At 47.1% G+C, this 25,126-nt stretch overlaps 1 protein-coding gene and 1 non-coding gene across 2 annotated transcripts in view; both read left to right on the top strand.

Annotated features, from left to right (window-relative positions):
* The window catches only part of LOC126100252 (serine/threonine-protein kinase SIK3-like), a 541,515-nt gene that overhangs the window by 291,159 nt on the left and 225,230 nt on the right, over positions 1–25,126 (top strand). The gene's annotated exons all lie outside the window — the stretch shown is intronic.
* Trnat-ugu (transfer RNA threonine (anticodon UGU)) lies at positions 1,205–1,278 on the top strand. Its single transcript has one exon. It is a non-coding gene; the product is annotated as a tRNA-Thr (tRNA).

Here is a 25,126-nt window from a genome sequence, read left to right on the forward strand (position 1 = left end):
TTAGAACATCCGGAATGGATTCCAGACTTCTTGTTTTAAGTAGACTCGACTGCACACTGATCTCTGTAGTCATTGCAAGGAACAGGGCATAGGCAAAATAATGTGGACAGTGGTAGTAATGAGATGGTTGTGTCTGACGGTCAACAACGCAGGTACGGCACATGTCGCGCTGGACCTTCCGTGTTCCATACGGATTGGGCATCAGTGCAGGTTTTTTACGAATAGTGCACACTTCGTATTTGCAAAATGTTTCTAATGGCTCTGAGCACTATGGGACTTAACATCTGAGGTCATCAGTCACCTAGAACTTAGAACTACTTAAACCTAACTAACCTAAGGACATCACACACATCCATGCCCGAGGCAGGATTCGAACCTGCGACCGTAGCAGCAGTGCGGTTCCGGACTATAGCGCCTAGAACCGCTCGGCCACCGCGGCCGGCTCGTATTTGCATTCAGAGGCCTTATTAATAAGTCATTCCCAAGTAAATACAGGTGTTCACATTATTTTGCCTGTCCCCTGTAACTTCTTTCTCATTTAATGTGGTTGCGTTTGAAAAGAAAATGGTGTTGTACAAGGGACACATTCTGACAAAGACACTCTAGTCGCCTAACCTCACTGGCGTTGAAGAAAACGCGAGGTTCGAAGAATTCGTTGTGACCGTGAAAGAATTACGAGGTTTTGAGGACACTGTTAATCAAGCATCTGTTTTCAAGCTCTTTTCGAGACCGTTCGCCGTTTCGCTTGAAAGCGGTCCTGTGAACTTGTCAATGTAACTCATTGACCTGCAAGGTAATTCCATTTTAACGACAAATCTTTTTACGTTGAAACTGCCCAAGATGTCTACATTTATATGACAGTAACTGTTCTCGAAAGAACAGAATACTGTTGATGACCGTGCAGCTTCTCCCTGGAATAAATGATGACTAACCGAAACCGTCAGCTGCCGACAGGTGTTGTTGATATACCTCGATGTGTACAGCTGAAAATGTGTGCCCCGACCCGGACTCGAACCCGGGATCTCCTGCTTACATGGCAGACGCTCTATCCATCTGAGCCACCGAGGACACAGATGAATAGCGCGACTGCAGGGACTTATCCCTTGCACGCTTCCCGTGAGACTCACATTCCCAACTGTCCACAATCTAGATACATAATGTACCTTATAGACATTTGTACCTGCAGTCGCGCTATTCATCTGTGTCCTCGGTGGTTCAGATGGATAGAGCGTCTGCCATGTAAGCAGGAGATCCCGGGTTCGAGTCCCGGTCGGGGCACACATTTTCAGCTGTCCACATAGAGGTATATCAACAACACCTGTTGGCAGCTGAGGGTTTCAGTTGGTCACCATTTATATCTACATTTTTTTCTGCAGGTAGAATTTCCATGCCTCTGTATGAGGTTGCTAAAGTGCTTCAATATTTCGATTAACATGTGTGTGTCACCGATCTCTCTTCGATAATGAAACTAAATACGTCGCTATTACGTGACAACTTGAAACTCTGTTAATGTGTCTACGTCTGTCCGTATGCCGAAAGTTTGTACCAAGCAAAAATTATCTCTTCGACTCGTCAAAAATAAATAATACGGAAAATCTGTTTTGTGATTTGTGTTGTAGAGAAATGTGAAACATAAAAGCAAGTAATATACAGTACTGGCGTTTAAGTGCGGCGTGTTCGCAGTGATCTCTCGTCTCTCTCCTCACGGCCAGACAGCGTTGCGTGGCGGTGGGGGAGGCGCCCTAGCCGGGCTCTTTGGCTCGCGGGCCCGGGCACGGTGGCCGAGCCAAGATCCTGGCCGGCCCTGGTGTGGGGGTTTCCCCCAGTGCCGTCACAGCGCGCCGTCAAACCGACAGCCGGGTCACCCAGCGTAGTGCCCACAATCGGGTTTCTGTCGCTACGCGCTGTGTCAAGTGGAACTGACAGTTCGTCTCATTTGTAACTTAAATCAACACCTACATGGATACTCTGCAAATTACATACATTTAAGTGCCTGGCAGAGGGGTCATCGAACCACCTTCACTATACTCCTCAATCATTCCGCTCTCTAACACCGCGCGGACAAAACGAACACCTATATCTTTCCGTGCGAGCTCCGATTTCCTTTATTTTATTATGCTGATGGTTTCTCCCTATGTAGGTCGGCGCCAACAAAATATTTTCACACTCGGAGGAGAAAGTTGGTGATTGAAATTTCTTGAGAAGACCCCGCCGCAACGAAAAACGCCTTTGTTTTCATGATGTCCATCCCAAATCTTGTATCATTTCAGTGACACACCCTCCCCTATCATCGATCACTGATTTTACAATTGAACGACTTGTTTTAGTATTGCACTTGTAGTAGCATGGTTAACATAATTTCTCCGGAATTCACAACACTAATGCGAGTGTTGTCGTTTGTATACGTGGACGGATGAAACATTGTATTGGCAGTTGTTCAGTGAATACCTCGAGAGCAATTGTCTCTAAATCATCGTCATTCATAGAGTTTTATATCCGAGGACCAATATACATCCGAAGTTTGAAAAAATTTGCTTACGAACGACATATTACCAGCTTTCACATATCTTCGGTGCGGCCAGAACCTGCAATAGATTTCACCATTGCAATACAGAAACATTTGCTAAAAATAGAAATGAGATAAAGATAAGCTCGCCCGTATTCCAGAAGTCGTCTGGAAATGGATGCCACCACCAGTCACCTGACCGAGATGTTGGTATCAACACGTCATATGCGATATGTATCATGTATGGTGTAAGGATTGTCGTAATGTGAGGCAAGGCACGCCTCCTGCCGTTCGCGACAACCATCACGCGAACGGTCGACTTACCGAGGGCGAACAGTAAGCGTACGTTGCCCATATTGATGTGTTACAACGTAGAGTTGTTCCGGCCGTAAGGTAGATACAGGTAGTGTGTGAAATACATACTTCATAGCAGTGCCGACGCGGGCCAGCGTTGTAAAAGGCCTTTGCTTGTTCTAAATTTCTCTGATAGTATATTAACAGTTGCTTATTTGGCGTTCATTATGTTTAGACATATCTTGTATTACTTTAATTATGCAGTTCTCTGTGCCTGCCATATGTTACGAAGTGTCCTAGTGGTGAACTTGCACACTACAGGATACGGAAACCCAAGTAAGCAGAACAAGAGTTTATTCAGCATTTGAACAAACAGAACAGTGCTCTCTGGATTCGATACGAATAACAAAACGGTGCATGTTTGTTGCGTTGATTGGTTACAGCGTACTGCCCGTCACTGTGTATGAAATGTCCTCGATTGGTTGTTAGACGAAGTGCCGCGAAGTTAGACCTCTGAGGCGACGTCTGAAATGACGTCCCACGACGTGGTGCAGAGGCGGCGGTTTGTACGCTGGTGGATGTCACAGGTCAGAGTACGGGCGTCGCGGAACGATACTGTAATTTAACGACACCTGCGGCCAGACTCGCTGGAAAACAACCCTGCCCGTCCGCGTACACCGGACTGTTTGCCAGCAGGCGAAGAGGTTGGCCACTCGCCGTACACGACTGTCGTGCACGGTAGTCGAGTCGCAGGCGCCGGCCGTACGAGACCAGCTGTTACACTTCGCAGAGCAGGGTTGGGGTTAGGTTAGTGTTGTTTAACGTCCCGTCGACAACGAGGTCATTAGAGACGGAGCGCTAGCTCGGGTTAGGGAAAGATGGGGAAGGAAATCGGCCGTGCCCTTTGAAAGGAATCATCCCGGCATTTGCCTGAAACGATTTAGGGAAATCACGGAAAACCTAAATCAGGATGGCTGGAGACGGGATTGAACCGTCGTCCTCCCGAATGCGAGTCCAGTGTGCTAACCACTGCGCCACCTCGCTCGGTACTTCGCAGAGCAGTTCCCTCGGAATGGCCTTACATGTGCATTTTCTAAATCTATGAAAACTAATCTGATACTTTATCATTTTTCTCTGTATTTTTTGCAAACCTGTCGTGATGTGAAAACATGACTTACCAGCTGCTTTTCGTGGGTCCTAAAATTATTTCCCATTCTGTCTTTTATTATAATTGTTAGTAGCATAATTATTATTTTATTACTGTGCTATCATAATTATTATTATTTTATTATTGTGCTATTTTCCTTGAAATTTGCATTATAGGTCTGTAACATAAATTCGTGATAGTTCCAACAAATTTTGCCGCCTCCTTTCTTAAAAAAATGGCTCAAATGGCTCTGAGCACTATGGGACTTAACATCGATGGTCATCAGTTCCCTAGAACTTAGAACTAGTGAAACCTAACTAACCTAAGGACAGCACGCAACACCCAGCCATCATATATAGCCTAGCTCCGTCCGACTCCGTAAATAAGTGGTGAGCGCGGCTGACTGCTCTGCGGGGCACCTGGGTTCGATTCACGGTGATGTGAGGAACGTTTTTTTTTTGTCGGGAGGCCTGCTACGCGGTGCGCTCAGCCAGACCAACACGGCAAGTACTCGACCGATTACTTCCTAGGTTGAGACGCCCTACAACGGGCGGAAGAGTTCTGTGCTGTCTACATCACCCTCCGCACCGCATCCAGTGAGACGATTGGCAGACGGTAACACGGCGGTCGGTCGACCCAGATTGGTCGGTATAGGGTCAGAAAGCGGAACTGTACCTTTACTTTCTGTAACCTACCTTCATTTCTCTAGGTATTACGTCTCCATGTAATGTTTCGTTGAATAATCCTGTCATTAATTTCGCAACTGTTACCATCATATTCTGTCGCAAAACAAAAGAGTAGTACACCTGGGAAGACGACATCGATTTTGATCCGATGACGGCATATGCCACTTAGGGGATAGTAGATGCACTGATATGGCTTTCAACGTCGTCCGCCAACAGCGTAGCTACCATTGAGTGGCGGGATGGCTCCTTCGGAGAATTGCCACGCAAGTTGGATGTGCTGCGTTAGTTGTGCAACGATCTGGTATCACTGGTCACGTGAACGTTGTCACAGCGGTGGACGAGGTTCTGGACGTCCACGCAGCACAGCCGCCCGCCAGGACCGTCCCGTCGTGTTGTCAGGGCAGCGGTGGCAGAGCGCTCAGCTGCCACAGCACAGGGAGGAGGGCTGGTGAGCCCAGACGTGTCGGGCAACACGAACTGCTGCGAAACCGTTGTTAGCAGTGGGACTACGGGCACGCCCACCTCTAGGCCGCCTTCCTCTCACGCCACTGCGTCGAGGTGCAAGGCTCCGCTGGTGCCGTCAGAGGATTACTTGGAAGATGGAACGGCGTGCCGTGGTCTTCAGCAATGAAAGCAGATTCTGCCTGCACGCAAGTGACTGGTCGTTTGCACGTACGACGTCGCTGAGCGCTGTCTCGTAGAGTGCATTTGACCAACACACATTGGTCCCACGCCAGGCCATATGGTCTGTGGTACGGTAAGCTACGACTTTGGTCTCTATGGAGGGGACGCTGACTAGCACTCGGTACGTGCAGACCGTTGTTGGACCTGATCTTTTGTCGGTCTCACAACATAAAGGTGATGGGTTGTTCCAACAGGATAATGCTAGCACATGCACTGCCCTTGCAACTTAACGTGCTCTGCAAGGCGTGCAGTAATTTTCGTGGCCAACACGATCTCCGGACTTACCTACAATCTAATATGTGTGGGATATGAAGATGTCCCTTACTCCGAGGAGCGTATGAGACGATGCAGGAGATCCACACCGACGTACTAGGCAAGGTCCTAGTGTAGATGGTTTGCCATTGCCTTCCTCCGACCGTAATGCGGATGAATGATGATGATGATGATGAAGGCGACACGACCCACCCAGTCACCTCGAGGCAGGAAAAATCCCTGATCCCGTCGGGAACTGAACTCGGGACCCGGTGCGCGGGAAGCGAGAACGCTGCCGCAAGACCACGAGCTGCGGACGTGTGGGATACGATGGGACGAAAAGTGATTCGTGCGACTCGTTAGCCAACAACTCTTACAGAACTACGTGAACAGGTCGAGCAGGTGTGGACTAATGTATCTGAGGACAGAATTCGCCATATGTACGATCGACTGGATGCCAGAGTCGGTGCCGGCCGTGAAGGCTTCCCACGTAATCATTTAATGTGCTCCATGTGCACTGTTGCAGCAATACGTCGTGAGTGAATTCGAAATCTCTAAGAGGGGCTGCTAATTTTTTCCCGGCAGTGTATTTCCAAAGCTCCAGATTTATACCACCTGATGACGGTATACGTCGAGCACGTCTGCTGCTACACTTTTGAAATAGGTCTTTCTGTATACGTACATTTCTTCTGTACCTCCTTCAAACGATTCATCCAGTATCCTCCCCATTCCGGCAGGAAATAACGTTCTTATACTCGTACTTTTGTCCTGTAAGCGGTTGATACAATGCTCATTTTCATGCTCTTCACTGTAGTTTATTTTTATAGCACTAATGTTATTTTCTCTCAGTATTATCCACGGTGATAACACTTTATTTACATCAAATAGTGGTCTGATATAATCTTGACCCCCTCTGGAAGCTCTTAATCAGCCACCGTGAAACTACTTTTGTGTGTAATGACTGTATAATCGTTTGTAAATCGTTCTTGCTGCCAAGTACAGGCTGTTTGTTAATGTCTTTATATTCAAAAAGAGTTGGTAATTCTTAGATGAAATTTCGCGAATTTCAGGCAGTCCATGGTCATTATATACTGCTTCTCTGTATTTTCCCCTCAATAGTACATGATTCCTTGATTCCTACGCTTGCTTTCAAGTCTCCCTCAATAATCACTTTCTTCCTTCCTGAGATTTTGTCTATAGTCTCTCGGAGAGTTGTCCAGAAAGCACCTTTCTCCTGGCCTTTTGCACGATTCGTGGATGCACATAGTATAATAATCAAAACTTCGCTGCAAATTGTGTCATTTCAACCTTCACAATATGTTCACTAATGAATTCTTAATTTGTGTTTCTTTTATTCCCTATTTTATCTATGATATTGGAAACTCCTGCTTTGGCCCTTACAGTTTTCGATACTCCAATACAAAGACGCAAAGCTCTTCTTCTCTTTGAAACACTTGGTTCCGGAAAGTACGGTACAGTAATGTCCACTCTGAATTTGTCAATACATTCACTTTTGTAGATACACTTTGCACATTGTTACATCGAAATGTCACGTTCGTTTTTTTATCGCTTGTTCGCCGTCCAAAGTTGCAATTTTTCTAAAGAGTATCATTGGGTTTTTTAGCATTTTATTTTTTGTGTGAGTGGAAAAGTGGTCCGCTACACAACCGTGAACGCTTGGAGGACAGTGTAATTTACTTTCAGGGTTCTCTTCCTGTAGCTTCTGATAAGCCGACATCGTACTACAAGAAAGCAGCTGCTAGTTTTGGTCGGCCCGAGATATTTTATTTGGCCTGTACCCATCATATCCGCCAGTTGGGGAGACTAACCAAATCCACACTGGGTGACACATACTTGTATGTTTTGTTAAACTTGTTGTTAACCGGGAGTGAAAACGATGATTTCCACAGTAAGCATAACTTGTTATAGAACCCCTTGATGGCTAGGAGCTAGTTGAAACCGTTCGCTGTAATAAATGAAATTACTAGTGAGACTGGTGTCAATTAATTAATGTTGTCTATTACTCAAGAAGTAGTTGATATCTCAGTAACCTAAACTGAATTCAAATTAAACACAACTTGAAAAATTGGTACATGTGGTAACGCCGGAAGACACTTTTACAAATGATATTTTTTTTAAATTATTTCCTTTATTTATTTATTTACTTCTAGAGTGTGGCGGCATACTTTACATGGTTTGAATAAAAGTACAGTATATATTACAGTATATATAACATCCTTCACATACGAAGTTTGGAGATGTAGTGCAGTTTTAATACATCAATGCAGAATGTTACACCAGAGCAGTGTATTTTCTCGAGTGCTAGCTGCTCGTGCGAGCGCGATAACTCAGCGCATTCTGAGTGAAATTCTCTCTTTGAGAGACCTCATTCGACTCCGCACAGGATCACTCTCACCGATGAAGAAAGACGATTAAGAAACGGACAGAAAAGAAAGTGCTTAGCGTTGCTGCCCCTAGATCACGGGTCGCGGGATCGATCCCTGGCCGGGTTGGAGGTGTGTGTGTGTGTGTGTAGTCCTCTTCATTTCATGTCATCTTCATTATACATGCAAATCGCGGAAGTGGTGAAGAAGAAGAACTGATGGTCGGGCATCATTGGCCGACGCTCACCCGTCTGGGTTTTTCCGGCGACCTGGTGCAAGTTTCTCTGTCTGACGCTCCTGAGACTTCGCGTCTTTCTGATGAATACGAGATGAAATGATCAGCGGCTGAAGTTGCATATGGTACGAAGACTCGTACGTGTCAGGGGAATCTCAGACATGGTCTCCCGGCCATTAATTCTGTACTAAATTTCATTTCATTTATTAGATTCTTGAGCGACTCTCTTGGACCGTTGAAATTTTCATTCCACGTGGCGTCAAGTTAAGTCTGTAGTAGGCGAGAGGATAGCGCTAAGTCCCACTATCGTCGACCCAACGAACGTTAAATGACATATGTTGCGCTTTAGGTGAATGGTCGATGCAGTGATACTGCTACGTGCTGCCCGTCGTACATTATCTACGCACGCTTAATGTGGAACAACGTGTATCCAAACAGTTCTGCAGTTAATAGAAGCTTCAGTTGTACGTGTTTCCCCACCCCACCCCGTCCTAACCTACCTCGCCTCATCTGAGTCAGCCGATGGCGCCGTCTGCCCTGTGTCTCCAGTTGTCACCCTGACCATGCAGTATGACTACAGATCACTTAATTTCTTCCCTCAAAGCAAGTTCCCGGCTGCAGTTCGGGAGAAGGTGTTAATGTATTGTTTCCTCATTTCAGGTAAGTAGGCGTGCGCTGACAGTACTGTGAAGGTGGCTGACAGACTACTACATCCGTACGTACGTACTATCATATCTGCTGCTCTAGTTTACATATGTGCCTGCGTGTGGTAAAAAAAAAAGAAAAAACGACGCACCATGAAGAATTAGCTCAGTGGGACAGAAATCGGTAGATGTGATGTACATTTGCAGACAAACCAATGATTACAATGTCAGAAATACTGGATGTTTTATTCAAGCGAAGGAGCTTCATAAACTGAGCAAATCAATAACGCTCTGCTCCATCTCTTGCCCTTATGCAAGCGATTATTCGGCTTAGCATTGATTGGCAGAGCTGTTGTTTGCTCTTATGAGGGATAACGTGCCAAATTCTTTCCAGTTGGCGCGTTAGATCGTCAAAATCCCGAGATCGTTGGAACGCCGTGTCCATAATGCTCCGAACGTTGTCAAATGGAGAGAGATCCGTGAACCTTGCTGGCCGAAAGAAGTGCCGCTATGAAAAGATATGGCACCGCACAACATCGATTCTGTTTATCGGGCCGCATGACTGGCGACAGTTAGGTTGGCACTCCACTCCTGTCTGGAGGTCTCCAGATACGACTTCGCTGGTCATCGTGGTCAGCTCGAAGCGGGGCTTATCACTGAAGACAACTCTACTGCGGTCAATGAGATTCCAGGCCGAAGTCGTGTCTGGAGACGCTCCGGGCAACGCTGGAATACCAACCTGTCAGTCACCCGCCGTACAGCCTCACAACCAGGCGTGACGGTCTAGGGTGCCACTACTTTTCATAGCAGCAGAACTTTTTGTTGCCCTTCCTGGCAAGCTTACATTTCAACAAGATAATGTCCGCCCGCACACGGCGAGAGTTGCTACTGCTTGTCTCCGTGCTCGGAAAACCCTGCCTTGGCCAGTGAGGTTGCAGGATCTCTGCCCAGCTGAGAACGTTTGGAGCATTACGGGCATGGTCCTCTAATCGTCGCGAGATTTTGACGACCTAACGTGCCAATTGGACTGAATTTCTCACGCTACCCCCCCAGGGAGATATTCAACAAGTCTATCAATCAGTGCCAAGCCGAATAACTGCTTGTATTAGAGCCAGAGGTGGACCAGTGCGTATTGACTTACTCAGTTTGCGAAGCTCTTCTCTTGAGTAAATCATCCACATTTTCTGAAACTGCAGTCATTTTGTGTTTGTATATACATGTACATCACATCTTCCGATTTCCGCCCCATTCGGGTAATTTCTTCGTGGTGGGTCGTTTCTTGGTCGTAAAGTGTACCTCGTGATAAAGAGGTTCAGCTTTCTTCATTCCTTGACGGCTGAAATGTAATATTTACACCTTTCGAGGTTTTTCCTTGACGACTGAATTGTAATATTTATACCTTTTCATGTTTGTTCTGTTTATTGTTGTTCCTCACATTGCTGGAAATTTTTTCTCTTTTTCCACCGTATCATAATTATAACTCGTGTCATAGGTAGATAATTAAAACACAACACCTACTCAATTACTAGGTTGTTAATTGAAAGAACGTAATTTTCGTTTCATGTAATGAAATTTTTCAGGTGGTATTATGTAGATGTTTCGTTTAGCTGATGAAGTGCTAATTCGACGTTATCTTGACATTCTTACATTTTTCATTTATCACGTGCAATTAGTAATACACTTAGATTAGCGTGTTTATCTAATCTAACTTCTGGATAATTATCTGGTTCCCTGTCAGGCGAACCAAAGACTGCGCTGTGTTAGTAGAACTCTTGGAAGCTGCAACAACTCTGCTAAAGACACTGGCTGCATTACGATTGTCCGCCCTCTTCCTAAGTACTGCGTGGACGGTGTGAGATCCTTAGCAGAACCTATTGACGGAAGAAATCGAAAAAGTTTAAAGAATAGCAGGCAGTTTTGTATTTTCGCGAAACAGAGTTACGGATGTTATAAGCGAGTTCGGGTGGAAGTAATGAAAGCAAAGGCGTGCTTCGGTATGGCGAGATGTTTTCAGAAGTTACAGCCATCAACTGTCTCCTCCGAATCCGAGAACGTACCCTGCGGCGCTGGGTGAGGGGGGGGGGGGGGGGGGGGGCGAGCCGGCCGGTTTTTACCTCCAGGAAAGATCCACGGAACTACTCACTTCCTAGCAGGGTGATTAGAGGACCTGGATCGAGAAAAAAAAACTCGGGCTCTGAACCCGCTACCTCCAGGGGCGGAGACTGGTTCTGGGCTCGCTGACCCACCAGCACCACGACCATGGCAGTAAAGTAGAGAGATGAGAGCTCGCGCGGAATGATTTAGCTGCTCGTCTTTACCACGAGCTACTCGAGAGTGGAACGGTCGAGAGATGTTGGGGAAGTGACTGTGTGAACACACTGCCCGAAAGCTGATTGTGACGTGTGTAGGGCAGTCGGCTTGGTGCAGAACCCGCTGCGGATTATCCCCGCATTGTTCCGCGATTTCTTAAAAGAAGTAATAAACCGAGCATGAAGTATTATGCTATAATTATAGTGTACATTTTCGTTCCAACTGTAAATTGTTGATTGTGAAGACGTCGTTGACTTAAACGTCAACGGGCGGTTAAGTAGCAGTAACTGTGAAGCGGGTTTTGAGCAAATAACAGAAGCCGCTGTAGTAAATGAACCGTTCAGTAAAGGTAGAGTGCGAACACGAGGCAAACACTAAGGCACTGAAACGCGTAGATCTGTGTCTAGAGTATGCAGAAAAATTCGCTTGACTATATTGATTTTTTTTGGCTCTCCGAAAAAATGAGAACGTTCACTAGGAAAAAGTGAACGAAAAACAGAAACTGTGATGTCGTCAGTCTTACGATCACACCGCCGCCTGACAGATCGATCCGCCGGCTATGATTCTCTCGATAAACGGAACAGAAGAACGGCTGTGTTAGCCAAAGAGTACCCAGCACGTTTCAGTACTTACGTTCGCCGCTAGGCCACTTTTCATGTGCAGCAGGAATGTAGTGCGGTTGTGCCAGTCTACAGCTCGTAGCCGCGCTCCGTGGTCAGGCAGCGCCGATGTCAGCCATCGCCTGCAGCTCAGTCACTGCTGCCATCAAGTCAAATGGTTCAAATGGCTCTGAGCACTATGGGACTCAACTGCTGTGGTCATAAGTCCCCTAGAACTTAGAACTACTTAAACCTAACTATCCTAAGGACAACACACACACCCATGCCCGAGGCAGGATTCTAACCTGCGACCGTAGCAGTCCCGCGGTTCCGGACTGCAGCGCCAGAACCGCTAGACCACCGCGGCCGGCTGTCATCAAGTCTTTGTAGCTCCGTTCCAAGTTAGTCTTCATATTCACCGGATTCGACATTCGAGATTACGAGAGATTAACTCGTCGCTGCAAGATTTGTGACGTGTAAATTACGTCATCCTACAGACGCTTAGTCTAGTCGCGTCTTCTATAATTGTCAGCCAGTTAAGTAATAAATACTTTCTTATTTTGTACTCCTGCTAATTAATTGTGTTTTCCTATTGTAGCTACCAAGCAGTCTTGGCATAGTAGAACCCGCGTTTCCGCGTTTGATGGACTCGATTATGGTGGAAGGTCGAGAGCCGTCAGAAACAGAAAAAGATTGCAGAGTTGTTTTTCCGATACTGAACCGAAAGCAAGTAATGCGAAATAGTGCCCTCTAAGCGTGATCTTGTAAACAAGTTATCAGTGTAAGTAATGCAGCGAGTTTACAAGTGCGCCATGTAACTTGTTTTCTAAATACGGGATCAGTTTCCGGTGGATTATTCTTTAACTACTGCTTCGTGCAGTCTCGGGTCGGCATTAAGCTAGGTAATCGGCAGCTTGCTGTGCTTGGCAAACTCCAAACTCGCTCGAGTCTGTCGCTAGGAGACCTTACGCACTGGACGTTACAGCCTGGTCCCCTTCAAATTAGTGCGATAGTAAGGAATGAGCGCAGGTGAGCAGAAGTGGGGACTCTGCGTTGTTGTTCTAGGTAAGGTTCTAGTGGAGGCGGCCTACCGCTGCCGCCCCCTCCACGTTGTCACAAAGTGTCAGCCTTGTGTCTGTGTCGTGTGGCTGACTGTGACGAGTGCTTGTGCTGTGCGGTCTTGAGTTCGTGTCATTACGGATGAGGAAAATGGAGAGGGAAAAGCGGTTCCGGCACATAGTTTTTTCCTCTCTGGCATCACCAGATTCAAATTTAATACGGCGAGTTCGTTAAAAGCCTGGTGACCAGCAAGTTCACGCGACCGCTTCTCCTCCAGTTGCCGGCGAAAGACAGGGAGCGAGAATCTGACCTGACGCCAGGACTGGCACAGCTCGCAGGCGGCCGGTAGCGACGAAGGCGGCCCAGTTCCTCCGTACTCACAGCATCGCGTTTCCTCCGTACTTAACAGTGTTTGGAGCTCAGACCCCGTCCAGTAATTTTCTGAACGAGTGAGTCGGAATTCCCCAACAAACTCGAGAAGAATCGCATTTGAAGATTAGATCGTCTCCGAGCGCTGTTAGTACACAGCGTTTCTGATGTATTAACGTAGTCGTCGGTAGGTTAGTGCGTAACGCGAAATTCTGGTGTTCATAAAGCTGCCGGTTCGAACCTTTTGATCTAAATTTCATATTCATTAACAAATAGAAATGTTAGTTTAGAAGTATTGAATCATTTCTCTTGTCTAGATACATAAATCCAGCTCTACTGCTCGCTTCTTTCCGTGTTTTAGGATTAATCCCAGGAACTACTGTACGAATTTGATACAGTTTTTACTGATTTTGAAGTGTCGGCAGAAGTGCCAACACTGTTTTGTTTGACGAGACCGAAATGCACGCTAAGCTCACGCAGGCTGGCGTAAGGTCTGAAACAGGATACGTAATGAATGCTATAAAAAAAAGTACGTACCTTCTGGAATACTTAACTTTAATCCACATTTGTAGAACATCTCTCGCTACTGTACAGGCTTTATAATCACAATATCAATTGGTAATGGCGCCTTGCTAGGTCGTAGCAAATGTAGCTGAAGGCTATGCTAACTATCGTCTCGGCAAATGAGAGCGTAGTTGTCAGTGAACCATGGCTAGCAACGTCGGCTGTACAACTGGGGCGAGTGCTAGTACGTCTCTCTAGACCTGCCGTGTGGCGGCGCTCGGTCTGCAATTACTGACAGTGGCGACAGGCGGGTCCGTCGTATACTAGCGGACCGCGGCCGATTTAAAAGCTACCACCTAGCAAGTGTGGTGTCTGGCGGTGACACCACAGATTTACGAGGAACGTTTCAGCGTATAATTTATAATAGTGACTGAATGAAAACTACGCTGTTGCCACCTGGCGATTATTGGCACCACTCGTGGGGTCCACATGTCTGCGCAGCGCGCCAGCGCACAGCTTCGTCCGACGTACCGATAACACGAGGAGCGCGTTTGTCGCGGCGCGGTCAATGTATTCGCGTACTATTCGTTAAGCTATGCTGCGTGCACATCACTGTATAACACGAAGTGGGCCAACTGAAATCTATACCAGAAGGACAAGCTGAGTTTCGTACGAGTGTTGCTTTCTAAAACCGTGTTGATTCGTGGACGGAAGCTTTCCTGTCTACAGGAAATTTACTATATTTGGACTGGGAATATGTTCGAAAATTCTGCAACAAACCAGTGTTACGGATATAGGACTGCACTTTCGCGCATCCGTTCTTTCGCCCTTCTTATAGGCAGAAGTCACCCGTGCTTTTTTCCAGTCACTTGGGACATTGCACTGGGCGAAAGATTCGCGATAAATGCAAGCTAAGTACAGGGCCAGTGCTTTCGAGTACTCTTCCTAAAACCGTATTGGGGTTCCATCCGGACCTGGTGACTTACTTGTCTCTTTCAGTTGTTTCCTTGCGGTAGGGACGCTCATTACTATGTCGTCCACATGAGAGTCTGTGCGATGGTCGGACAACGGTATGTTTGCACAGTCCTCCTGCACGAATAATTTCTTAAACGCTTCGGCTTCCGTTTTGCTATCTTCAACTGACGCACCAGACTGGGCAACGAGTGAGTGGCCGGAAGTCTTAGACCCGCTTAGCGACTTTACGTAAGACCAGAATTTTCTCGGGTTCTCTGCCAGATCTGCTAAGGTGTGACGCTGATGGCTGTTGTACGCTTCGCGCATCAGCGTTTTCGCAGTCGCACGAGTCTCTGCTAAAGTTTGCCTCTCTTCATTTGCACTGTCTCGTGTGAACCGAGAGTGCAAAAGCATTTGCTTTTTGCATTTTCCGAATTTTATTGTTAAACTACTTTGAGTCTTTTCCGTCCTTAACCCACTTACTAGGGACATACAGGGGTATTGCAAATGACTGAAGCGATTTCATAAATTCACTGTAGCTCCATTCATTGATTGACATATGGTCACGACACACTACAGATACGTAGAAAAACTCATAAAGTTTTGTTCGGCTGAAGCCGCACTTCAGGTTTCTGCCACCAGAGCGCTCGAGAGCGCAGTGAGACAAAATGGCGACAGGAGCCGAGAAACCGTATGTCGTGCTTGAAATGCACTCGCATCAGTCAGTCATAACAGTGCAACGACACTTCAGGACGAAGCTCAACAAAGATCCACCAACTGCTAACTCCATTCGGCGATGGTATGCGCAGTTTAAAGCTTCTGGATGCCTCTGTAAGGGGAAATCAACGGATCGGTCTGCAGTGAGCGTGCGGGCAAGTTTCACGCGTAGCCCGCGGAAGTCGACGAATAAAGCAAGCAGGGAGCTAAACGTACCACAGCCGACGGTTTGGAAAATCTTACGGAAAAGGCTAAAGCAGAAGCCTTACCGTTTACGATTGCTACAAGCCCTGACACCCGATGACAAAGTCAAACGCTTTGAATTTTCGGCGCGGTTGCAACAGCTCATGGAAGAGGATGCGTTCAGTGCGAAACTTGTTTTCAGTGATGAAGCAACATTTTTTGTTAATGGTGAAGTGAACAGACACAATGTGTGAATCTGGGCGGTAGAGAATCCTCACACATTCGTGCAGCAAATTCGCAATTCACCAAAAGTTAATGTGTTTTGTGCAATCTCAAGGTTTAAAGTTTACGGCCCCTTTTGCTTCTGCGAAAAAAACGTTACAGGACACGTGTATCTGGACATGCTGGAAAATTGGCTCATGCCACAACTGGAGACCGACAGCGCCGACTTCATCTTTCAACAGGATGGTGCTCCACCGCACTTCCATCATGATGTTCCGCATTTCTTAAACAGGAGATTGGAAAACCGATGGATCGGTCGTGGTGGAGATCATGATCAGCAATTCATGTCATGGCCTCCACGCTCTCCCGACTTAACCCCATGCGATTTCTTGCTGTGGGGTTATGTGAAAGATTCAGTGTTTAAACCTCCTCTACCTAGAAACGTGCCAGAACTGCGAGCTCGCATCAACGATGCTTTCGAGCTCATTGATGGGGACATGCTGCGCCGAGTGTGGGAGGAACTTGATTATCGGCTTGATGTCTGCCGAATCACTAAAGGGGCACATATCGAACATTTGTGAATGCCTAAGAAAACTTTTTGAGTTTTTGTATGTGTGTGCAAAGCATTGTGAAAATATCTCAAATAATAAAGTTGTTGTAGAGCTGTGAAATCGCTTCAATCACATCCAGAGCACAATGTACAATCTGTTTAAAGTTTGCTCTTAATTCCTCTACGTGCATAATTCTGGAACTAAATGGTATGAGTTCATAGTGTAAGTGAGATGCTAAAATTCCATATCTGTTCTTTCTGGTCGACACGCTCTCCTAGCCTTCTTGACTGATTTATTGACTTTCGTAACCATAGTCGCCACGGTATCATGATCACTAACACCTGTCTGCATTATGAAGCCGTCCTGCTTGTAGCTACAATATCTAAAAACTCTCATTGCACGAGTGCTGCCGAAGTATCTGCTCAAGACTGTTTTCAGAAAACGTGTTCAAAAGAATTTCGGAAGACTGTCTGTCTGTACCCCCTGCAATGAAAACATAGACGTCCAAATCTATACTCGTAGGAGAAAGTCGCCTCCACCTAGTATCGCATGATCCGTAGTAGCCGCGCGGGATTAGCCGAGCGGTCTAAGGGCGCTGCAGTCATGGACTGTGCGGCTGGTCCCGGCGGAGGATCGAGTCCTCCCTCGGTCATGGGTGTGTGTGATTGTCCTTTGGATAATTTAGGTTAAGTACTGTGTAAGCTTAGGGACTGATGACCTTAGCAGTTAAGTCCCGTAAGATTTCACACACATTTGATCATTTGATCTATAGTATTTACGCGCTACTGGCCGTAGACTTCTTTTGAATCACTCTAGAACTGCCACAGCGCTATCGGGTGTCCCGTAAAAACATTCAAGAATTAACTTCGTCTCAGCGAGACCTGTTGTATTCGACCACATAACTTCAACGTCGCACTCAAATTCGACCTCTATAGAGACAATATTTTTGTCATTTGCAATGAATACTCCCCCCTCATATATCGTATAATGAGTCTGTACGATATTTCTAAACCGTGTGTGGTGGTGATTTACGTCGCTGGCTTCAGTGTTCGAGGTGCAGCTTTGTGGCTGGTGAAATTACAGCGGCAAGAAATGTGATCGTGTCCAAGTCTATCAGCTCCAGTTCTGATTGACTGGAGTTACGCAGATTCACATGTGTTAGTAAGGTACGGCAAACTGGTATGTTACACCTCCAGCACTAGTAAATTGGTTGTACTTACAGTTGTTGATAGCCCAGTACTGAAATCTGCAGCAATTTGCGGAGGGATGGTGCTTCAGGCACGTTGAACGATTCTCTTCAGTCGCCATTGGTCCCGTTTTTTGTATCTTTTTCCGGTCGCAGCGATCTCGGAGATTTGATGTTTTACCTATTTCCTGATATTTACGATACACTCGTGAAATGGTCGTACGGGAAAATCCCCACTTCATCGATGACTCGGAGATGCTGTGTCCCAACGCTCGTGCGCACGTTCAAGCGAAGTTAAGTCTTGATAACTTGCCGTTGTAGCAGCAGTAACCTATCTAACAACTGCGCCAGACACGTTGCCGACGACATCGAGGTATTCTGCCTGTTTTCATAACTCTGTATTTGAATACGCATGCCTATACCAGGTTCTTTAGCGCTTCAGTGTGTGTGTGTGTGTGTGTGTGTGTGTGTGTGTGTGTGTGTGTCATTTTTTCCAGTCGAAAGTAGGAACTACGTTGCGAACGACATTCGTGAAGTGGTGTCGGTAAACAACATTGAGTTTTTCAGCTTTTATTTTATCGAAATTCTTCCAATCCATATGTGGCATACAGAAAACCAGTGCTTCTAAGAAATACGAAATGAAGATAACCTGAAGATGCCTAAATAAGGCGAAACGCGTAGCTGAAAAACAAAAAAAAACTAAAATTGCAACCAAGGCTGTTTTTAACCAATACTTTTATTTTATCATTTTTGGAGTGTGTTGCGAAAAATGTGAAAATTGTAGAGGAAGAGCAGCACCTCGATGTCGTCCGAGACGCAATGTCTGAGGAGCACTTCCTGGGCGAAGACCAGCGTTAAAGCTGGCGTCCGAGAGGGAATTCCGCGCCCTGGAGGACGACCAGGAGCGAAAGCGGAAGCCACTTCGAACTACGTCAAACGGAGGCGGTGCCCATTTATAGAATAGTCGGGTCCTCGACAGTGTTCATAAATGTGTATGGCGCTATAAAAAGACCGCCTCGTTAGAGCAGCGCGCTATTCGTGTACCGAAGCATTAGCCTTAGCTCGGAAGCAAACGGGCACCCAGCCCCGATCAATAAGGGAGCGACCACTTGATCGAGGCGGGCAGGCGTTGAGCCTGCGTGCGGCCGAGTCCACGTGTTTCGAGCGTAAACAACAGCGCGGGCCGCGGCCGGGCTCCCTCACTCGGCTGACGACGGCAGCGGACCCGGCCGAAGAGGGCGGCGCGGCGCGGCGCGGCGCGGCGCGGCGGTCACACTTGGCCGCCGTCCTCGTATCTGACTTCTGGAAGTTGTAAGGTGCCGCTTACGTGAGAAAGACACTTTTACCAGTTTTAATAAATTATTGTCTCTCATGGATGTATTCACGATAGTTAGGAAGTGCTGTAGTCCGTAGCCGGCCATGAATCGGAGAACAATTCCCACGCCGGCTGGCTAGGTGACGAAGCGACCATATGTCGCGCGTAGTGGGGTGGGTCTCGGCGCTGGACCGTAGCAACAAGCGTCAGCCGGGGAAATACACATGACGGGAAGTACCGCCATCTCGGCGCCAAAGTCACCGATTTTGTTTATTTATATTTAATAATTAAAGTAATTTATGACAACGTGAATACTAGGAGGAGCCTCTGGATGTTTAAAGCTATTTATCATAAGTTTGCCTCGTTAAAATTCACACCCGTTCATTAACAAATGCATATCTTAGTAAGTACGAACTTGATCGGAAATCCCCGAACTGTGACGAAACTAGTAAGAGATACGGACTGCGCGCCAAAGTCGGCAGTCGGCGTTAAGAGCTCGTCCTGTCTTGTTCGGTGGTAGCCATGCTCTCGGTTGCGAGTAGTTTGTGACAAGAGTATTTCATTACTGATGTAATAGGAAAGAAAATGATATTACGGCATTCTGAATGTTAATTTCGAGTACATAGATACCCCGAAGTTGATCGACAGCAATTTCAGATAATTAGCTTCCACCGACAGGGACATCCAATGTGCCAATCAAGAATCTGCACGGGACGACATTTAGATATTTACGAGAGCTGCATCGGGCACAGGATAGAGGAAACCCGAGGACACGACCCACCAAGGCGGATCAAGCAAGTTCCGACTTACACTCGCACATTCCGGGTGGAAATGCTGACCAGTTGTACTTTACGCCACATGTACCACCCTCTACGGACTCGCGGCTAAGCTGAGTAATAACAGTATAAGTTTAGAAGCGAGGGGATCTTGCAAAGTGTGTCAGCGGAATTCACTGTAGCGTTAACTACGTAGTTTTTTTACGTCTCTTCCCGTACGGCATTTACATTACTTTTTGCCTTCTAAAGTATTCTTACAACTGTTACCTTTGATGATACGGATTCGTTTAGGACCTTAAAATATTTCATAAAAGATTGCTTTCATCGCTTTTCGTCCAGTTTCCTGCCGGCGTCAGGCCATTCATTTTGTCGTTAACGATGAAACGTTTCTTTTTTCCGCGCCACGTACGAGGGCGAGGGCATACTGAAAAGTAATGTCTCCGAACTTTTTATTTCGCGGTTGAGGCATTAGATGTCAATTACTCGGTCGACATTCCCGCTTCACTCCGTCTTCAGGCAACGAGTGGCCTACCGGAACCATCCGACCGCCGCGTCATCCTCGGTGGAGAAAGCGGATAGGAGGGGCGTGTGGTCAGCACCCCGCTCTCCCGGTCGTTATGATGGTTTTCTTGACCGAAGCTGCTACTATTCGGTCGAGAAGCTCCTCAGTTGGCATCACGAGGCTGAGTTCCCCTCCCCCCCCCAAAATGGCAACAGCGCATGGCGGCCTGGATGGTCACCCATCCAAGTACCGACCACGCCCAACAGCGGTTAACTTCGGTGATCTCATGGGAACCGGTATAGCCACTGCGGCAAGGCACATTCCCGCTTCGCTAACGCAAATAACAACCCTCTGCCGCTACTAGGCTCCGAATTGTAGCGTGTTACGTGGCGGTCGGCAGTGTAACTATGTCAGTGCGTGACAGACGCTCAGGTAAATGAAAGCGCGAATTGAAAGAGCTAGTCAACACATGGAGCACCGTCTCCTTCACTATGACAGTGCCAGACCACCCACAATCGCTGCGACATCTGCAGCAGTCCGACGCATTGGCTTCACTGCCTTCAGTCGTCCTCCATTCTGTCCCGACTGGGCGCCATCCAGTTGTCATCTGTTTACAAAGCTTTAAGAACACATTCCAAGACTTCACTGTGATAGTGATGAAGCGGTGCAATTACAAATGATGGTGTGGGTCCGTCAACAAAGTCATTCTACGGTGGCGGCATCAGCAGACTGGTCTCTCGTTCTGAGAAATGTGTTCGTCGCCGGGGTGATTATGTTGAGATATAAATATGAAGAGACGAAAAATAGAGATGTAGAGTGTTAACAAAGATTCCTTCATCTAAAGAGTTGTAAGAGTTTCGACGTAAAAAATTGGAGGCATTACTCTTCAGCGCGGCCTCGTATCTTCCGTGGCGATGTCGACCGCGGAAAGGTTTCCTCGGCGGTGTCTGGCGGGCGAGACGCACTGCTCCACTGATCGAGTCGGAAACGTATACTGGCGGACCTGGATTCATTTCCTGCCCTGCCACACTAATAAATCAGTCGGCAGCCTAGCTTTCACCCGCGGCTCAGGTTTTAATTTAACTTCGTCGCTGCTGCAAAGTCAACAATTAAAGCCCCGCAGCTGTGTAACTGCAGTATAAAGATTCCGACGTCTGACCCCTGTACTAGAATGTGTACGCTACAAATAGTCTGTACAGGGTGTCCGAAAAGTCTTTCCCTGATTACATACATTGATAACTAAGACTAGAAGTAAGATACAAATATGGAACTGGTGTCAAATTGTTTACAAACTATCAAAGTTTTTTCACACATCAGTAAACTTCCACATGAGCACCCTTGTCAGCACGTAGCACATCTAGGCGATATTCAATTTCCGTCCGCACATTAGCCAACATCACTGGAGCGATCGATTCAACGACTGTGGTTAGCCGTTGCCGCAGGGTTTCAACATCTGGTACACGTGTTCGGTACACCTCGTCCTTGAGATAACCCCATAAAAAAGAAGTCTAATGGGATTATGTCAGGAGAGCGTGGAGGCCAAACAGTTGGCCCATCACGACCAATCCATCGCCCAGGAAAGGTCATATCGAGATAGGCACGGACGTCCAAACCCCAATGAGGCGGTGCACCGTCTTGCTGAAACATGACATCGGGGTCATACTGAAGCAGCTGAGGAACAGCATACAGTTGCAACATGTCTAGATACACTGCAGATGTGATGGTAGCCTCAGTGAAGAAGAATGGCCCGATAATTCGGTCGTGCAATAGCGTGCACCAAAAATTCACCTTTGGACTGCCTCTAGTGCACTCCATGCCCTCGCCAGGGGGTTGTGAACCCCAAATGCGCACATTATGGCGATACACTACTCCACTGACAAAAAAGGTCGCTTCGTCGGAAAAGGCAATTCGTCTGAGATAACCATCATCGTCCTCAGTACGTGATAGCATTTCGACCGCAAAGTCGGATCTACGTGTACCGCATTGGGCAACAAGGCCTGAACGATTTTGCACTTTGTATGCACGAAACAATAAACGTTTTGTGTAAAATGTCATGAAGAGAGCTCTTTGGAATCTGTAATTCACGTGAGGCCCTGCGCACCGATTTCTTCGGACTTGGCAGAAAAGACTGCCTTACAGCTTCCACCCTGTCTGCTGAGGTTCTCGGTCGACCAGACCTCGGAAGGTCAGCAACCGATCCTGTAGTTGTGTAGTCCCGGGGCACAACACGTTGTGGAGCTCGACTAATAAGTTCTGTCAGAATTGCAACTTTGGGAACAGCTGCGCGATCTCTCAGCCCGCTGCGCTCGCGTGCCAGGCTGATCTGCGACCTCGGGCGGGCAGCGTGCACGTCGCTGCATACGTGTGCGGCCAGGTGGCGCGGCGTCATGGCCGCTACCGGGCGAGTACCCCGGCTGCAGCCCGAGGAAAAGGCGTTCCGGAACACAGACATGCGCCCGTCGCGCCATCCACCTGTGATGTTTGCAGCCGCTGTACCTTCTGTGGTCAAAGCACGGAGTGTTATCCAGTTTCCTACTGGGAATGCTCTACCCGAGCTCACGTGATGCTCGGTACTATACACAGATACAAGTTCAACCTAAACACTCCCCCAGTATCTGAATCGTGAGTACAATAATTAAACTTGAGAGCGGAAGTTATACCTAACTCGCTGAAAGCGATCAATGAACTGAAGGACTTCAGTACCTGGCACAGTGGTAAGCCAGGACAAATGAAGCACTCATGGGTCACAAAAACAAGGAAAATATAACCAATATTCACTCCGTGCAATATAATTGTGTGTCGAGTAGTTAATATACACACGAGAAACTTCTCAATTTAACTACCGGACGTGCTGAAGACATGTCCAGTAGATCCTGATCTGATACGCGTGGTGGCTCTTTTGACGATGTTGCAAGTAACACGCTTGTCCACCTCGGTAGCTGCTGCACCATCAGTGCGTCGGACTCCTAACCGAAGAGGCCCGAGTTCGATTCCCGAGCGGTCGGAGATTTTCTCCACTCGGGGACTGTGTGTTGTGTTGTCCTTACCTTCGTATGTCGTAACAGAAACGAAAATCGCGTGCATGGAGTCACATCACATGCCTAAGACTTCGTACCAGGGTACGGCTTGCCCGTAATGATTCCTCTGAATTCTCGTAACCCTATGTCTAATCGTCTTTCTAATGTTGAGATGGTTGTATGGCGACGACCCGAAAACCAATAAATTAAAGGGAAAAAAAGTAAGACACTTCAGACAGAATTTTCCTTGCCTACAGTCGCTTACCCACAAGACAGGAACTAATTAATGAGTCCCTGTTTCGTTTGAGGTTCAATTTTTCGCACTTTACTCAGAACATTTTGTTTTGTTTTGAGAATCACGTATCTTGCGATGGCCACTCCGCATTTGATATCCTCTCCACGTCGCTGAACGTCAGCTATTTTCATACTCAAATAACAAAACTCATTGATGGCTTGATGGGCCGGCCGCTGTGACCGAGCGCTTCCTGGCGCTTCAGTCCGGAACCGCGCTGCTGCTACGGTCGCAGGTTGGAATCCTGACTCGCGCATGGATGTGTCTGATGTCCTTAGTTTGGTTAGGTTTTCGTAGTTATAAATATAGTGGCCGAGCGATTCTAGGCGGTACAGTCTGGAGCTGCGCGACCGCTACGGTCGCAGGTTCGAATCTTGCCTCGGGCATGGATGTGTGTGATATCCTTAGGTCAGTTAGGTTTAAGTAGTTCTAAGTTCTAGGGGACTGATGACCTCAGCTGTTAAGCCCCATAGTGGTCAGACCCATTTGAACCCTTTTGACCTTCACATGTTCGTTGCATCTCTTAGTTTGAAACTGTGTATGACTTGTTTTCAGTTTTCTGTAGCTTTCTTTGTAAGTAAATGTGAGATCACTTCAAATACTCAGGGTGCCTTACATGAGGCTACTGACACTACAATTCATCCTCGCACAACCATCGACCTCGAAATGCTATACACCTGAACACTTTTGGCAGATTGCCTGATCCACGTTAAGACAAAAATTTATCCGCAGGTGTCTTTAAAAGCCAAATAACAGGGTTCAAATGGTTCTGAGTACTATGGGACTTAACATCTGAGGTCATCAGTCCTCTAGAACTTAGAACTACTTAAACCTAACTAACCTAAGGACATCACAGACACCCATGCCCGAGGCAGGATTCGAACCTGCAACCATAGCGCCAAATAACAAGAGTCCAGAACGAATCCAGCGGAGTGTGTGCTGATTTAAAACTTCCAGGCAGATTAAAAATACGTGGGAAAGATCCACTTGGCTGTGGCTAAGTTTTTTTCTCGGAATTACCATATTTTCTAGTGGCACTAGGTCTGTGGTGTCACCGCCAGACACCACACTTGCTAGGTGGTAGCTTTAAATCGGCCGCGGTCCATTAGTACATGTTGGACCCGCGTGTCGCCACTGCCAGTAATCGCAGACCTAGCGCCACCACATGGCAGGTCTAGAAAGACGGACTAGCACTCGCCCCAGTTGTACGACGACTTTGCTAGCGACTACACTGACGAAGCCTTTCTCTCATTTGCCGAGAGACAGTTAGAATAGCCTTCAGCTAAGTCCATGGCTACGACCTAGCAAGGCGCCATTAACCATATCTGGAAAGAGTCTTATTTGTATTATCAAGAGCGATGTGCCACAAGGATGAAGTAAAGTTAAGTATTATAGAAGCTACGTACTTTTCTTATTAGCATTCATTACGTATCTTGTTCCAGACTTCACGCCAGTCGGCGTGTGTGTACGCGTGCCTTCGGTTACCCGTCACTGTGGACTGGCTGTCTTGTCAGGCCACTATAAGGTATTCTGGAGAACTTTGTGAATTTTAGAAGGTTGTAGAGAACGTACTGACGGAAGTAAAGCTGCGAGGGTAGTTCGCGAGTCGTGTTTGGATGGATCAGCCGGTAGAGCTCATGCCCGCGATAGGCGTAAGGTCGCAGTTTCGAGCCACTGTCCGGCACACAGCTTAAATTTTCTCGAGAAGTTTCAAATAACCTACTGTACGTGTTCCAAA

The sequence above is a fragment of the Schistocerca cancellata genome, chromosome 9, assembly GCF_023864275.1.
Source record: "Schistocerca cancellata isolate TAMUIC-IGC-003103 chromosome 9, iqSchCanc2.1, whole genome shotgun sequence".
Taxonomy (NCBI): domain Eukaryota; kingdom Metazoa; phylum Arthropoda; class Insecta; order Orthoptera; family Acrididae; genus Schistocerca; species Schistocerca cancellata.